The sequence below is a fragment of the Megalops cyprinoides genome, chromosome 1 (assembly GCF_013368585.1).
Source record: "Megalops cyprinoides isolate fMegCyp1 chromosome 1, fMegCyp1.pri, whole genome shotgun sequence".
In the NCBI taxonomy this organism is placed as follows: Eukaryota; Metazoa; Chordata; class Actinopteri; order Elopiformes; family Megalopidae; genus Megalops; species Megalops cyprinoides.
This window is the reverse complement of record NC_050583.1, coordinates 58,324,047-58,341,838: the sequence shown is the minus strand read 5'-3', so window position 1 is coordinate 58,341,838 and position 17,792 is coordinate 58,324,047. Positions and strand designations below refer to the sequence as shown.

At 38.8% G+C, this 17,792-nt stretch overlaps 1 protein-coding gene across 8 annotated transcripts in view; it reads right to left on the bottom strand.

The window, feature by feature from the left end:
- The window catches only part of LOC118774305 (zinc finger MIZ domain-containing protein 1), a 141,570-nt gene extending 137,171 nt beyond the window's left edge, over nucleotides 1-4,399 (bottom strand). For all 8 annotated transcript variants that reach the window (XM_036523621.1, XM_036523561.1, XM_036523592.1 and 5 more), the window contains exon 1: nucleotides 4,275-4,399. The gene's annotated coding sequence lies outside the window, so the exon portion shown is untranslated. The remainder of the gene's footprint in view (nucleotides 1-4,274) is intronic.
- Nucleotides 4,400-17,792: the final 13,393 nt, after the last annotated feature.

Sequence of the window (17,792 nt, the reverse complement as noted above, 5' to 3'; positions counted from 1 at the left end):
GGCCACAAAGTTTCAGCTTTTCAAAGAGGCACACTATATTTCAATCAGATTCCAAACTGGGGTCAAGGGTTCGATTATTTCACAAAGCTATTTTCATATTTGAATTTGTGCTCCCTCAGGTCAGTGCATCTGTTGTTACTTCACTGAAGTCCATTAATGCCATAGTTTTTTGAACCCTTAACATCATGGTGGCAGCCAGAAGCTCTCCTTTCACAGAAGTGTGTAATACCATTTTGCCAATTAAAACATACAGTGTCTATACAGTGTGGTGAGAAAACACAAAGTCTATCGAGTTTCTTTTCAGTGAAAAAACGCATACCAGCCGAATGATTCACCTCTCTAAAGAGAAAATTCAGCATTAAATGTTGGAGGCCATGAGAACCTCTCACTCCGACTACCCCCTCCTAACACACACACACACACACACACACACACTCCAAACAGTGGTTTAATATGGTGTCTACACATCTTGATTCAGTGATTCTTTAACTACTTGCAGAACTTTCTGCTTCTGCAGGACCTTTAATACCTTTGGGAAGTGTTGTAGGAAGCATAAGCTGAGTAATCAAACAATATAGGTGACATTGTATGAGCACTAAGTAGGCTATTTCCCGGCCACTTTAGACCACAATTGCACTTAATGTGCATTTGTGATGCAAACATGCAAGCAGATTTATTGGTACCAACTTCACTGCGGGGCAATATATCACTGCTGGCATAAAGACTCTTGCAGTTGCTGTGGTATTTTTAGCCTGTGACACCAGATTTCCTTCTGGATATCTACTGAATCCAAATTTCAGTTGAGAGGTTTGGAATGACTGAAAGGATTAAACATAAGAGGAAAAACAATACGGTTTTAAGTGCTTCATTCATTCATTTGTTCATTCATAAAAATGCCACTTCAAGACTTCTGATTTTAATGTTGAGAAATGAAGTGTAGAGTGAATCATAACCATGTGTTTATAATGTACATAATCCCACACAAGTGGTTAAAAATGATTAACACGGCACAACTCAGGTACCAAAGCCTCAATTGTGTGCGTGTGTGTGTGTGTGTGTGTGTGTGTGCGCGCGTGAGTGCGTTCCGAGTGATCCTGGTGCTGAAATCTGTTCTGTGTGGCAGTGCAGTTCCAAGATCCCACACATGCATCTGCCTTAGCTGCAGAATGAAAGGGAGAGGCCCTCTTAGAAAATGTGCGCCTGTTGTCAGTCAACTGCCAGACATGTCTAATAAAACGCTGGGATAAAGACACATTATTCAGTGTCCCTTATGAGGGCTGACCGGCACTGACGTCTTGGGCTCCTCGCGTAATGGTACAAAGTACAGCGTGGGGAGATTTACAGATTTGAAAAGTGTGCAGGAATTTACCAGTTTAGTATGGTGCATCCTGAGATCACAACTACAATGATGTTGCACAACACATCCATCGCCACTTTAAGAAAATCTATGTTTAAGAGTTTTGAAATTAGCTCTAAAAATCAAAATAATCAAAACCTGAATCAGTCTGTTTATTAGAACCAGATGTTGCTAGGCTTAAGACATAGTTGTTTCAAGATTCAGAGACGTTCACTGTGTTAAATGGCGCCTCTTACGAATGGCCACTCAATAACAACCATAAAAGGTGTTTAAAATTATGTAATAAAAGGTTGATGCTTCTACAATGTTTCTTTGTGTAACAGAATTTTGCCATTTGTGTCAAAATATATACAGAAAACAGACTGAGTTAAGGAAACAACAAAAAATAAAAGCTTCCTTCAGGATTCTTCTGGAAACCCTGGCCAAATCAAAGTTGTGCTTAATGCCCAACAACAGGAGGTCATGTGTGTCTTGCAGATGGTGCTGGTCACAGAAAGTGAGGGACCCGTGCACTCAAGCCGGGGGGGGGGGGGGTGGGACAAGCGCTTAATACCCGTTTACAGTTTATAAATACTTCTTTTGGCCTGCTTTCTTTGCTTCGCAGAAAGCACAGTTAATAAATGGTCTACTTCAGGCCCGGCCACACGTGCTGGGCTGCAGATCTCAGTTTCAATATGCCTTTTGTTTGGAGGCTGGTGTTTCAACATCCTCGACTTGAATAGAAGAAGGTCAGCCCAGTGCTTCTGCCCCTTGGTAACGCACAAGCTCGACCTGGGGGCCCCACTGAGAAAGAGGGATGAAAACGAACTCCTCTCCCTTCCCAGACGCACTACCAGTGTGGGCTTGGACCCAGGAATCAGGTGACCCCCGCATCACCAAGCAGGTAAACAGATACGCACGCTCTGTCCCGAAGAGTTTTGAAATGCCATGATCAGAGCGCGCCGGCGGCCACTGTTCGCAACACTCACAACTGTATTCAACAATTGCCTGTGGGACTTACAAATGTAAACAATCCTAAAACTCTTCCCATCTAAACAAACTGCCCAGCCATCATGTATTTTTAAGGAGAGGTTAACAGGCACCAGTGAAACAAATCCCTTTCAACATGCCACTGAGAACACCACATGCAAACTGTATCAGAAACTGTGTTGCATAAGATCAGACAGACATAATGTGTATAGTCATTCACTTCCCCCAGCACACAATCACGTGCTGAGGGGAGCACACCTCTTCAAAGAGCATTTATTTGGCCTCTCAATTCCCCACACTCTCTCCCAGCAGAATGAGAGGAGTCAAAACTCTAGTTTCAAATAGCCAAGGATCACTAACCAAGGGAAATGGAAGAGCTGGCTATTATTCCAAAAGTTACCAGTCTGCTGGTGTCAAAATGAAATATCTCCTGTTATGTTTTTCTAAAAGAGGAAATGTTTACCACCAGGTTTACTCTGAATCACCATGAGGAAATTGCTCCATTTAGTTATTTACTTTGCCAATGTAGGAGTGGATTTTTTATATATTTTCTCTTACATATAAACACTAACATACAACATAACATGAAAAAACGTCATATGTGAATATCAACTTAAATGGCTGCACCCAAAAACAGCATAGTAACATAATTCAACAAGAATGTTAATTTGCATATTATTAGGACTATATTCATATTTTCCATGAATATAACATAAAACGTTAATGTCAGTGGTTAGAAAAAACATACTACTCAACAACATACCGTGCAGAAATTAAACTTGAAAAAACAAGTTGCCTTTCCCTGTGATTTATGTTTTGCTGTGGGTTTTCAGATCTCAATCGCAATAAAATCTAACTCAAACTGTCCTCTTGAAAATAAAACACATTTTGACTTTACCAGTACTTTTTCCGATCTTTGTTTACCTATTAGGTGGCTCTGTCAAGCCAGTAGTTTTCCTTCCCCTGTCCTTGCCGCTGCCAGACAGCGCTGCTCTAACTATTCCCTCCCTTTCTCTCTCGCTCTCTCTCTCCGTCTCTCCCTCTCACTGACAATAGTTAGAAAGCAAAGCAGGGTGCTCTGTCTGGCTTATTTTTTTTCCAGTTGGCTGTTCTTTTGCTTCCTGGACAGATGTACGGCAATGAAAGGGAACCTAGTCCTACGTCTTGCCCCATACGAGAGGCCCTTTAGTCCCAACTGGCTTGATATCCAGACACCAGGAATTCACGGAGGCAATTTGTAAAATCCCACATAAGACTGCATTTCAGCCGTGGTCAAAAGAACATATTGCATTTTTAAAATTAAAGTTTACCCTCTTGGGCGCAGTGCGAGCTCTTAACACATGTAGCAATAAATGTTACAAAAGTAGCAAGTTATAAATACAAGATCGCAGATGACGAGAGTTTCTATTAATAAGTAAATCATGTAAGCTATTTTAACAGCGAACTCAAAGGTGCTCCGGTTGTATAGTTACGCCTCATTTTATGAAGGGGAAAACTGCATTTCAACTATGTGCCACTACAGAAAGAGAAGGTATTCGCTCATATCTTTAATCACAGGATATCTCTCCAAAAGTGACCCGGACCCACCTCTAAACCACACACCTCACACTTCTTGATTGATCGCGTCTTGATTTATTCTACAGGCAATAGCTACACAATACAGATCAAACGCTGTGAATGCGCTTTCCCGACTGGAAGCGTACCGACGGAACGTAGCGAGCTAACTAGCTACATCCCGAGCTAAAAAGCCAACAATAGAAACAACCTGTCTCTTCAGGGGAGCAACATAAAAATAAACCTAAGCGAACAGCGAGCCCTTGTATGTTTCTTTAAGTGGTTACTCCATTGTTGAGCAAGAATCCCATCCAAGTAGACACAAAACCTTCTCAGTCAAAGGCGAGAGGTGTGAAACCCGATACGAGAACAAATATGGAACTTAGCTACTTACGGATCCAAGCCAAGCAGAGAGCAAAGAAAAAAAATCCTCTTTAATTTCAGATCTTGTTTTTAATATCTTTTTCTCGCCACAAACACAGAGAACGGGCTCAACGTCAGTGGGTGAGTAACTGAATCAACTAGCAGAGAGCACAGCAAGTTGAAGTGTCAAATTACATCGGCTATTCTATTACCAAAGGGCCATGCTTGGTGGCTGCTGACAAAATGTGTCCCAGAGTTTGTCGGAGAGACGTTGGAATACATTGGATCGGACTGGGGCATGGTTAGTGGGCGAAATACCGGTTTGTATGTAATCTCCAATGCTTTACAGTCACGATGTATACATAAATATGCTGAACAATTTATGCTCTAATAATGCGACTGTTACGTTCAAATAAAACATTTGTCTAATTAGAATAATAAAACACGAAATGTTATCCGTAGGATATTTCCTATGTTTCTTCTACATGAATGATTTTTATTGTTTACAATGTGTTTTGTTCAGAACAAGCCAACGATATACTGCAACCACCGTTAATACTTAACCTACTACTGCAAGTTACTGCAACGACAATACTAAAATTTTCAATTATTATTTGTAGTAGTAGTGTGAAGGTAACAATAATAATAATAATAATAATAATAATAATAATAATAATGACTTTATAATAATTATTATTATTTCATTATATTATTAATAGTAGCAGCAGTAGTATTTGTTGTTGCGGTAGTATTGCTGTTAATGTTGATAATAATCGCCAACATTATGGAATACGTGACGCTTTTCCCTGCTCCGCTTTGAGGGAATCTCTCTTCCGCATTTTGCAGTTCGCCAGTCTCAGATGGAAAGCTCTGAATAACAAAGACATGTTTGAGAGCAGCAGCGGCAGCGGCAGCAGGCTTGGCTGCGTGGTGACGTCAAGGAACAATGACTGTGGCAGCAGTACCGAGACACAGCTCCACAGTGCTGCCCCTTCAGCCAGTACAGCACTACTGAACTACTTAGACACAGTAACTGTAGTAGATTTAAGAGGTTCGCTCACATGCGGTAAAATACGTTAGACTGAAAAGTAAAAATTACGTGGAATTACTAATGATATAATGTACTTCAGAATTTACTCTAATCTCCAAATGATCTATAAATAATCTATAAATAGCTGGTAGTTTCACTGAATGCGAACCATATATATATATATATATATATATATATATATATATATATATATATATATATATATATATATATATATATACACACACACAGTATATATCCATATATAGTATATATAAAACTATTTTCAGAATAATTTATTCAGAACAAGTAAAAGCTTTAGTATATATAATTAATTTATATGATATATACTAAATGTACATGTACATCACATATACATATATAAATACTAGAGTTTAGACTTTTTATATTTTGATCTATATTTATGCTAAAGTATATATATATGTGTGTTTTTAAACATACAGATTATCGATATATGTGTATGTCCATATATTTGTTCATTAAGATAAATCATTAACATCATGTACATCATCATGTATATCAGTGCAAGCTTGTAAATACCAAAACCACAGACAGAAAGAGTACAGTGTTAATGCTGTTATTTGTAGGCCTGGTAGAAGATCTTTTTTGTAGTAAAATTTCATATGAAATGTATGCTTTTTGTTACATATTAAACTATGTAAGGGTAGTTTATTACATGATCAGTATTTTCAAGTGCTTCAGTCTGAACATCACTGTCATTAGATTGTTCTTGAAAGCGTTAGCACCCATACAGATGCGCGGAATCACCATCTCCACTAGACCAGGCTGCACATAAACACAAGCAAGAACATTTGCTCATGCTTCTCAGTGGACTTAATCGTGTCTGCATGGACTGAATCCCTGCTCCAAAGGGCTGTCACAGTTGCCGTCTACTGAGTTGAACCCCTCTGTTGGGGTGTCTACCCTTTGGTCGCCTAAGTTAAGGAGTCTAATGCTGAACAATAGAGACCATTTGTCCTGCTAAAAGGTGACAGGCGGCATTGATTTCTGCCAGCTCCTACTTATCTGTGAAGCCAGGCAGTGCTGTAATCACAAAATATGCAAATTGGTGACGTACTTTTCAAGGGGGCGGGATAGGTAAGTTACAGCAGTCTGTAATTGCTCATTAATGACATTATAATTTCCTAATGAAGACCTCTGTCTTTGATTCAGTGCAGTTTCATTAAATACATTTTCAAAGAAATATGTTACATTGGTTCTGTTGTGGGTGGTTTCCTTTATCTGTGGCGGAAAGTGCCATGGCAATTTTGCTGAATGTCAGAGTGTACCCTACAATAACTGATGAAAAAAAGAGTAAAACTGTAGCTGGCAAAGTAAAAGAGCACTTTATGTAGAGCAAAATTATAGCTATACTTATTCTGCTTTTATTAAATTAATGAAGTTCAACATTCAGTTTTTAACCGAATCCTAACTTTGACATGACATTCATGACATTGGTATTACCTTTAATGCTGGTCCACCAGTAGTCATTAAATTCTCCTGACAGTATGTCAGCAGTCTGGCTATTTTTTCTGCTAAAAACTGGACATTTTTTCCACTGTTATTACACCCGTATAATTTTGATTCTCATTATGAAATATATTGTTATAATCATTCAAACTGTTGTTTTGAGTCTTGTGTCAGTTTGTACTACACCTTGTTTCCCAATAACATTTAGACCCCAGCCTCATTTTTTAATGGAAAACAATACTGAATTCATCCATCTCATCTCCAGTCTTACTAAATTTTGTCAGAGGAAGAGTGTCAATAGATTATGAATGTTCTGCATTTCCCCATCACAGACATAATTTTCACTTCAAATGAAACTTTAGTAATTGTTGATAACTTGTTGATAACATTATCATACAGCTTGTGGAAATATGGAATCAGCTAACCACTAACCATAATGCCATCATGCAAGTGGTAGGGTGTACCTTACAGGCCAATAGTTATGTTCATCCCCTTGCAGGCATGAATCTGTGATCTTTAGGAAAACACTTCCATGTGACATGTGTGTGATGTGAGTCTTGCTCTCGCATCTAGACTGGTTTTTGTACTTAAATGTTTTTTTTTTATTTCACTGCACATGGAATGACCCTGAACATGCTGTCATTCAAAAATCTCTGTTTTTACCTATTCAGTTTCTGTTATGCTTATGCCTCATACACAATGAAAATGGTTGAGTCTGCTCTTATGAGTACCTTGTGTGCTAAATACAGCTCCGTCTACCCGCGCACTGAGGTGACTTCTACACTTGTCTCTTGGACTTGACTACCGCCTTGAAGGGAGTATCAAAAACACTGGATAGTACAGTTAACTTCTGTGTGCATATGGCATCTAACTACAGCACAATATGCCATAATGTGCAATCACATTAGCTGTAGTACATTGGCAATCCCACCTTTGGTATCACTAAATATACTTGTATAAGCACAACACACCTGCTAGATGCAAGATGTCATCTGCCAAAAAAAAAACAAAGGCGCAAAAATAATACCCATGTCTATGTCAGTGGCCATTACACTGAACTTGGAATGCTTACAAACCACGAAACTGCTACTTCTGATAATTAACCTCCTCACTTAAAAGTATGCATGTATGACTACATAACAGATGCAACTGCAGGCTTTAAAATGGTAGTTGAAGCCAGCCAAAGTGTTGAGGCACCCTTAATAAACATGACGCAAGAAATGTCATAAAGAATAAGCTAACTGAAAACATAGAATGTAGGTCCGTTCACACTGCCACACCAACACCAAAAAAAGCGAACTCCACGAAACCACGTAAAGCGTGCAAGTGCACAAGGCCCTAAGTGATTTATCACAGTGTTTCTTACATAGCGTTTCAGGCAGCATATGAAAATTGCACTCACATTTCACTTTTAATGTTTTTTAAAACCTTGACAACACTTTTGAGAATCTCGGCCTCAGAAAAACAACCGACGTCACATGACATGTTTAGCTTTTCCTTTTTTGAGGCTTTTGACACTAATGCACCAGGTCCGTTTTCACAGCGTTACATCTGAAGAACATTTGCTTCTGAGTGGTTATCTGAGTTGGCAGGGATAAATCTGGGAAATGACATAATTAGTCACAGCACTCATTCATTTTTATTTTCGCCCTGTTCAGAAATGGAGACCATGCAATTCTGTGCTACTGAGTAGGGGGTAACAATCTAAGAAATTGTGCTTTACTACTTTAACACACTCTACATTTTGATCAAAGCCGTTCCAGAAATTGCAATAAATTATATTTTACTTCTCGTGCACCATTAGTGTAACTGCTTTGTGAAATGACTGCTCCCGCAACACAAAATATTCAAAACTGAAGCATGTGTTTTCTGACAAAAGTGTCAGATAGTGTGGGTGTTTAGGTACAAATACCTAAACACCTTTTACACTTAAAGTTCAAGAATGAATTTGTGATTTGAAATAGAACTGGGGTTTATAAGTAAATACATTTTAGTAAATACCCTACAAAATAGGCTTCAGTTCTAATGCCCAATATTGTGTTATTTTTTGGAAACACCTTATCATCTTTATTTAAACACTGGTTCTCTAATTACACCCTGATAAAGTGCTTAAAAATGGGTATGTCCGTCTCTGCTCTTAAACAAGCCAGCCCCATCAGTGAGCGGTGTACTGTATTTCACTGTCTGCTGTTGCCATAGTTCCCAACATTTATACACAGCCCCACACCTCCCACTTTAAAACACAAAAAGCTCTGGCCAGATGGCTGCCATGAAGATGGATAGATTATAGGTGGAGCAACTTCAGCTTGACTGAGTTTATGTATAATTTTATGAAAACAGGTGCAAAAAGGATCTCTTCAGAGGCAATCACAAACATCACTGGTGTTGGTTATATTTTCTACTGCTTTTAATGAAGCATAGTTAAAACTACTAGTTGACATTTTTTCAATAACATTTACAATTAACAAGACAAAGTAAAGACAATATTTGAATGTGTCTTTCAGGCAATACTAATTTGAAACAGGGTATGAACTGACCTTTCTCAGTGCTGTTCAGCACTTTGGGTATTGTACCCACTCCATTCCAACAACTTATTGGAACTACAGTGCTAAACCACAGAAGATGGATTGATTGTTTGTGAGAGTGTCTTTTTTTTTCTCTCCCACATCAAATTAAATGGGCTGCAAGCTGGAATATTTTCTTTTTCTGCTTGACTTTGCGCAGTTATTTTAAGTAGATTTTATTTATTTATCAATTTATTCATGGGGTGCATTTTTACCACCTTTCACTCATTTTTTTCATTATTGCCAATTGTGTATTCAGCTGCTGCAGCAAGAACCACTGAACCAATGTAGGAGCATGGGGCAAGGCAGGTACAATCCTCCAACACACATACTGCATATGCCTGCTACATACAACTATTTTTCACACTCCACGTCCTGCAGTACACTAGGAGACAAATACTTTGGGAGGATGTCTTTGTTGGTAAATGGCATTATGGGTTTTGAACTGTGGCCGTAGGACTCTTTCAGGTTTGTGCTTAAAACAAGCATCTTTACCATCTGAGCCACTCTGGAGCCAAAGTAGTTTTCTTTATTTTTTATGCTACATTGCATGAACATTAAATGAAAAAGTAACACTCGCTTAAATTGGTTACAGCAATTTCATGAGAAAATGCATTATGATTCACACTGCCTGCCTGCTTCAAAAATGACCAATATTTCATACCACAAACTAATTATTACCAATAATTATTATTATTAATATCTCCCATAGCCTCCCTGAAATATAGCATCGAATTGTCTGGAAATCTGCTCTGAGTCACCTGCCACTACTGACATTACATTAAATTGTTTGTTTGCTTAATGGCAGGGGGCCCTAAGTAGCGTAACCTTCATTTAAATATTTTTGTTTTTTCACCTTGACAACGGACTCCACTGGAGGGCTATTGAAGATACCCCCAAACTCAGCCTGCAAATTGTTTGAGGTTTGTCATTTACACAACTGATGTCACAACTGTGATTTAATTTACCAATCCAAACTGATTGCCCAAGCAATCAAGAGTTAAATGTATTGATTCCTGAGGAATTTCAGAGGCAATCCAGTGGCTTCACAAGGGATTTGTCTGTGGTCGACTGTGTGTTCCCACTCTCAGCTGTGATATAGCCTCACTCCATGGGAAGCCTTACCTGTAGCCTCAGTGGAATTGTTTCAAAGCTGGGTTTTTCATTACTCCTTCAGCCCTGATAATTATTTAATCAAACTCTCTTGGAGCAAATGTAAGCTCTGCATAATTCTCAGTAACATGGGTGTCATTGTTAGTCTAAGCCACATTTCCGGCATGCCAAGAAAGGGCAGAAAGACCTTTGATAGTGGCCTAGACTTACTCAATGGCGTCTTCAAAGTGATCAATGAACTACAGGGAAAAAAACAAAAATGAACTGAAACATAATAATGCCTATACCTTGCACATTATTTTCCATGGTGCCCCTCATTTGTACAGCAGTAGTGAAATAGATACAGCTACAGACCAGACCTTCAATATTTTTGACAAACCTTTGTATTCAACCTCCCAGCGTTAATTATATACAGTGTTAGGTTTAAGGTTAGGATTAGGGTTGCATATTATATGCATTAGTTATATATATTATCTTCATAGTTAGTTATACCTCTGACCAAATAGGAAGACAAAACATGCTATAAAATAAACAATTTTCATATCATTATGTTTTCTGCTTAATTTTTTTAATTTTAATTTTAATTTTAATTTTTTAATTTTTTAAAATTTTTTAAATTTTTAATTCTTAATAGCATTGTCTAGAGTAAAGTTGTATTGTTCACAAGTTATGGATTTTATTCCAGAAATCAGAAAACACACGGATCACATTTATTCACATCCTTGTAATTACTATTTTATTAAACCTCTTCTGTTGATAATGCTGGTAAGACACTTGTGCTGTTTTATGAGGTTCTTTCACCTGAGTGTTATTTTTGAACAATCCCGTTGGCAGTATTTCTCTGGGTCCTTCAGTTCTTTTCCTTTTTATTTGTTATTAAATATAACACAGTACATAATAAACTCCCATCCCAAACACACAAAAACCATATTTGACAGTGGGCATGGGTTCCCTCTCAACGTAAGATTTAGCTTCTAATTATCTGTGAACAATTTGAATTTACTTTGTGCAATGTTATTAGGATTAACATTTAAAACACATTAAATGCACATTTTTTCATTTATGGTGAAAAGGGGAAAGGTTTTCAAAATATATCCTTTTAAGTTTGTTTTCCTATATGTGTAAAGAGGTGTAAATAGTACTAAGTACTATGAGGAAATAACCAGGCACATGCTTAGAGCTAGTGTTATAATTACTCTCTCCTTTAATGGCCTGTCCTTTTCAAACACATATGTCCTTTTCAAGAAAAAAACATTACATTGCATATTTAGCAGAAATGAGTTACTAGGCTGAAGAACTGTGTGTTTCCTATTTTCTTTCAGTGAAACATTCCTCAGACATAGTCCAATGTGGAGTAGTACAGTAACACAGAATCTAGATCTAAACTATTTGTTTTCCTTAAATAAGAACAATTTTCCCTTTGAGATTTAAGGAGGATGACTGTAGTATTATTTACAAGACACACCTGGACATCTAACAACCTATTGTGCTTGAAACCCACTGCTGGCTGTCTACTGTGTGAGTCAAGATGTGCAGAGTGCATGCATACTTTTACCATGGCTGGCCTGTAGGGGTCACCCCTTACATTTAGCCACAATTAACAAGCAAACGCACCTTCTTGCTTGATTAAAGACCATTGAAAAATATAATCTGGCAGCACAGCCAAAGATACTGAGACAGTACGATATTAATATCTCTTGTTTTCCAGGAGGAGTATTTCACATGCCTAAAGAGAATCATTGCACCCGATTGGCCAAAGTAGTAATACCCTTTTTCGATAATGTCTTCAGAAAACATAACAGCAATCAATATGAAATAATTTAGAAAATAACAAATGTTAATACACTACATCTGATAGGATCCTGTCTATATTTATATTTTATGTGTTGTTTCAAACAAGCATATTTTGTGTAATGAGGGCAACCTATATGAAGAGATAATAATTTCAGTGGCTGAATCCTTTAACAGCTTTAGACCTCCAGTGAGGAGGAAGAGAAGGCTGTAAACCTGAGCGACCTGGTGACAGTTCTAGCATTGCTGAGGGAATAACCAGAGAGAGAGAGAGATGGAGAGAGAGAGAGAGAGAGAGAGAGAGAGAAAGGGAGAAAGAGAGGCTGCTTAACAAACAAGACTGTCTGGATGAAAGGAGACAGCAGGGGGACAGCGAGGACGGATAGGGAGAGGGATCGGCTAACAGAAAGAGAGGCAACAGCGCGCCATTTGACAACAAGACATGAGGGAAATCAATTAAAGCACTATTGATTCGCTCTGGAGCAGAGAAGGAGCAGATGCATTTGGCTGCCGTGGGACAATTTCTGGAAGTGGAAAGAGCCCCTAGATGATTTCTCTCCCCCCCCCCCCCCCCCCCCCTTACTTTTTCATTTCGGCAAGGGAGTGTGAGCAATACCGGCTAAAGCAGGCTGCCTTCACCCCATGCTGGTTTGCTTTGGAGAGTGGAGAGGCAATCAATGTGTGTTCACAAAAGGGGAAGAGCATTCAGAAAGCCAACTGTTCCCTCAGGCCACCAGGGGGGAGGGAGGGAGGGAGGGAGAGACAGACAGATAGTAGAGTTCAGTGCCTACGTTAAGTGACTGACGACAATGCATTTGTTCCCTAACCTCTAATCTTGAGGGAAGCCCGTCAGCAGATAGATTTACTAAGGGAATCTTAACACGGCAGTGAATTACTCACTAAATGCGATGTTTATTGCCACCGTGATTGTGGGGAAATCTGCGAAGGACGATGGGAATGGAATGATTGCTGAACACTGCGTTTGACTGGATCTTTGATGCAACACATGTGGAATGTTACATTAGTCTCAAATAAATCTCAAGAAATTCCACTATAAGAATTCAGAAAAGTTTTGTCAGTATCCAATAATAGTCAGTTTATGAGTAATCTTTCTGAAAACAACCCATAATAGTCTTAAGATTTGTACCTTCCTTTGCCATTGTGGTGGTATTTGGCATCTCAGGAATTAGAAATATTTTTCCAGGTTATTGTTTTCCATTGTATTCTTATTGTACCAAATAACATTTACAAGTGACCTGTTAGTTAACATTTCCATTACAAAGTACATTCTGGTATGTCGCTGTTTAAGCTATAAATAAGTGAGTCATAAAACTGAATGAAACCAAAACCTTCTTTATGAACATTTAATAATGCCTTTATAAACCCTGTCTCAGGGTTTTATTTCTGAGCAGCACACAGTCACAATTCAGAAAAGTAGTGACTGATGATAAATTCCATATAAAATAAATGAAATTATAATTACGTGTCAGTGACAGTTGAATGACAATATTTGGATGACTGTTTGTAAAATAACTTCAGGTGCTCATTTTGAAAACAAAATGCCCCACAAAAATATTTCTGAATGACTGGCTTTTATTAGCCATTCAGTATAAGGTGAGAAAAATACCAAAATTAATGTACTACACTGAAAAAATTCACAGCACACATTTTTTTTTTCCCCACTTTTACGTTTGTAAGCTCTGATTGCACATTAGCCTCCTCTCACTGCACTACAAGCCACACAGTGCACCACAGTGAAGTAGGCATTCATTGAAGGATAGCTGTTACTCCATTTTCATCATCCAAGTAAGCTGAAGGCACCTTCAGCACCACAGGGTATCTGAAAGCAGTGAGACAAAGAAACCCTGGCTGACCTACCCACTCCAATGCCTAGCAGCACTAGACTAATTCATTCCACTGCTGTGGACTCCCTGTCGTAGGTGGTAGACGATGTAGCTGGGTTGGAAAGCAGGTTGTGGGGTTTTCAGTGTTTGGAGCACAACAGTGTGGTTAATCGATGAATGATGCTCACGAGATTATGGGACTATGAGGGTGGCAGAGTGGTGTGTGAGGTCTGAAGACAGCTATGAGACTGTATTTATATGTGTTCTCAGTCAGGCATCATTTCAAACTCCTGCATAGGTCTTGGTCTTTGAAATAATAATGTAACAATGACTCCACAGGGCTCAGCCTGAACTCAAGGTGAGAACCTTGCTGACTGAGCCACTCAGGGGTCTGATCAGTGAGCATCGCTTCGAATGCCTGAAGTTCAGACCAGTCAATATTTATATAATTGTTATAAAGTTACAAGGAAAAGAAAAGGCTGATGGCCATACAAATTTGCATAGTAGCCAGAGTTGCATTGATCAGACAAATGCATCATCACAGACTGTGGTCAAGTAATCAATTTCCTGACCGTTGCCTTTTGTCTTTATAATTCCACTTCTGGTTAGTAAACACTCGACAATGGAACATTTTCTAATTTGAGATTAGGAGCTCAGAGTTCTGGGTATTTACAAAAACAGGGCACATAACTGCATGAGTGCGGGATATTCTATATAGCTGGACTTGAACTCAGAAGGCCACTGGCAGAAGACAGTCAACAGGAGACTTCTGAAATGCTGTTCAGCAATGCTCTGAAATTACTTCAAACATATGCTTTGATTTGTGTAGTTCTCCTAGATAAATTTGACATCGATTACACTTCTTTGTTAATAATTTATCTTAATAATTTTTTTGTTTTTTTGCAATTTCTCAAAGGTATGATTTTATGCTTCATTTTGTTCAGTAATGAACAGTGCTAGTTTGAATGAAGCAAATATCAGCAGTGATTCAATGGACTCACTCTGTAAAATCATTTGACCAATCCCTAGAATCTGTACATCCCAAGGGGAAGTTCAGGCAATTCTTTGTGATTAAACTTTATTTCCTTTAAGTGTTACATGACACCAGGTTAACTAGTTATGTCCAGCATTATTACTCTCATGTAACTCCAGGGCAGAGTGGAAGCAAATTATATTAATAAAGAATTACACAGGTTTTTGGCACACTCTGGTCACTTGAAGTGTTCAGTAACACACTTCTAAGACATAATGCAATAGGGAGCATTTCTCTAATGAAAGGGGAACATTTACAATGCTTGATTAAAGCAACGCTAAACTACAAAACCACAAAACAAATTTACTTTGAGGTTGCTCCTGAAGAGACTTCAGAGTTTCACAGGGTGCATGTGCAGCACATGTGCGTAAGATGTGAAGAGGTGTAGATAACAGCCAGAAGTACTGTATTCCCATTTTAGAGTATATTGAGCTATTTGGTTTGGATGTTTTTTTTTTCTTTTTTTTGCATTGATAACATAGTAGGTTTTGTACAGTCAGTTATTCATTATGATTTTAATCAGCATATGGAGTATGTGGTCAACAAAACCAATTTCTATGTTTTTGTCCTCTGAACAGCTTTTTCACTACAACTCCCACAGTGCACCACAGTGACTAGAGGATAGGTGAATCTCCACTGACGTCATCGGAATAACTGGCAACCTCCTCTTCAGTCACTAGAGGATGCCAATGAGCAGCAGGGTAAGGGGATCCTCACTGACATAATGCACCCTAATCTTAACAGAATGAAGGAGGCTGTGTTCTGCCACTGCGAGCTCCTGGTCATCGATCAGATTATTAATGACACTGTCCAGCCATGAATTTATGAAGCCCTGGGCTGCAGTGCTCAGCCCTGACCAGCAGAGCCACACAGGAGCCCCTATGATTTCTGTTTGATGTCATTGTGATTAAACCACTTTGGTTGAAAGTATTTTTTTCACAAGGACTGTACATATGGGAAACTGTATGAGTTGTCAATGTCTTTATCTTCGTCCATCCTGACAAGAGGGAAAAGTCGAGGAAGCGGTGCAGCAGCTTGTGGAGCCCTATGGAGGGCAGCACCAGTCTCCATCTGCAGATTTACAATCCCTGCAGGCCTCCGAGCCCCAGAGCACTGTTTACAACATGTTGCCTGGCAACCTGGTGAACAACCACCACACCTGGCAGATCCAACAGGAAACTCGTGTAGTGTTTCCAACAGGAAAGCCTTACAATTTTGAAAACTTTATCATACACATGTGCACACATACAGTACATACACACTCCACATTTATAAATTCTTTTAAAAATGTTATGATATCCTCTGTATTATTTCAGATGTAAATATCAAACAGAAACTGACAGAAATTACGAAAAATTTTAAATTGTTGTAATACAGGTTTCAGATATTTCTAGTGACACACAATTTGGAAAAGAAATACTATCCAATGACACACAATTTGAAAACATCTCAGCACACTGAGAAGACATGTAATATACATCCTGTACAAATCACTCTTGCTAAAGCTGACCGTACTAGGCTGACTCTGTGGAAATAAAGGGCAAGTCACATAGAGAGGTGTGATTCTTGAGGACCTGCGCGTCTCTTTTCTAGTTTAAACACAATTAGCTGTTTCTATAATGAATGTGCCCTAATCCATGTCAATACCTGTGAAGAGTGCAGCACTGCTGTTGTTAGTGCATTACCTCCACTGCTTGTATCTGTCCTGTCAATTTATTGTTATTGTAAGCAATTCAACAGATGCTTCCTCATTGATTTCTCCCTAACGGAAGATAGACTTTAGAATCGAGATAGATTTCATATCTATTATCTAATGGAATTCCTCCTCCTAGAGAAGGTATGGATTTTCTGCCATTGACCCAAAGAGGTGGCGGTGGTGGTGGTAGTGGCGGTTAGGGGGGGTGGGGGGTTGACGGGAGGTTGGTAGAACAGCTCCTGCTGCAGCTTCGAATGGACTCCATGGATTAAAGCGCTAGTGCACAGTGTGGCTCAGCAAGGCTGTCTGGGTCCTGCGATTGTGAAATGTTTGTACCGAAATTGTAAAACATTATTTTCCGTGCATGGGGACTGCTATTTCCACCCAGGGTTATTGAACTGAATATTTCAGACATAGAGTTCACGTGCACGCTCACAGATTTTTGAATCTGTTATTTGCATGCACATAACACAACATATGTTTGTGCTTAAGATACACCAGTTTAGGACTGCTGCCATGGTATTTGTCAGGGCCTTTGTTCAGGTGCAGCAGATTTTGCGTAAGTGATTTACAAAAGGAGCAGAACACAGGAACAGCAGCAGTTGTAAAATGGAAGAATACGATAGAGGAAATAATTCAGGTAATCCCTCAACCCACGTGTTACACTTCGATGCAGACGGTATCGTGGGTACAGTGGGATCATGCTCAGCGCACAGAGAGATCCCTTGACATGTTCCTTTGAACTGATCAGACATCAGTTTCCCTCCAGAAAATATTCTTTTGCAGGTATGGTGAAGTGGTTTTTGATGAGTGTGTGTTCGTCTCTGTAAAAACTGAATGGAGTCACAACCTATACTCATACCTACAGTATAGATACAGTGTAGTATGGTACACCTAGTATATCTGTAACCTATAATAGCTAACATTTACAAAAAAATGACCGATTTAAAAGGTATCATATGTATCGTGTGATTAATACTATGCAGG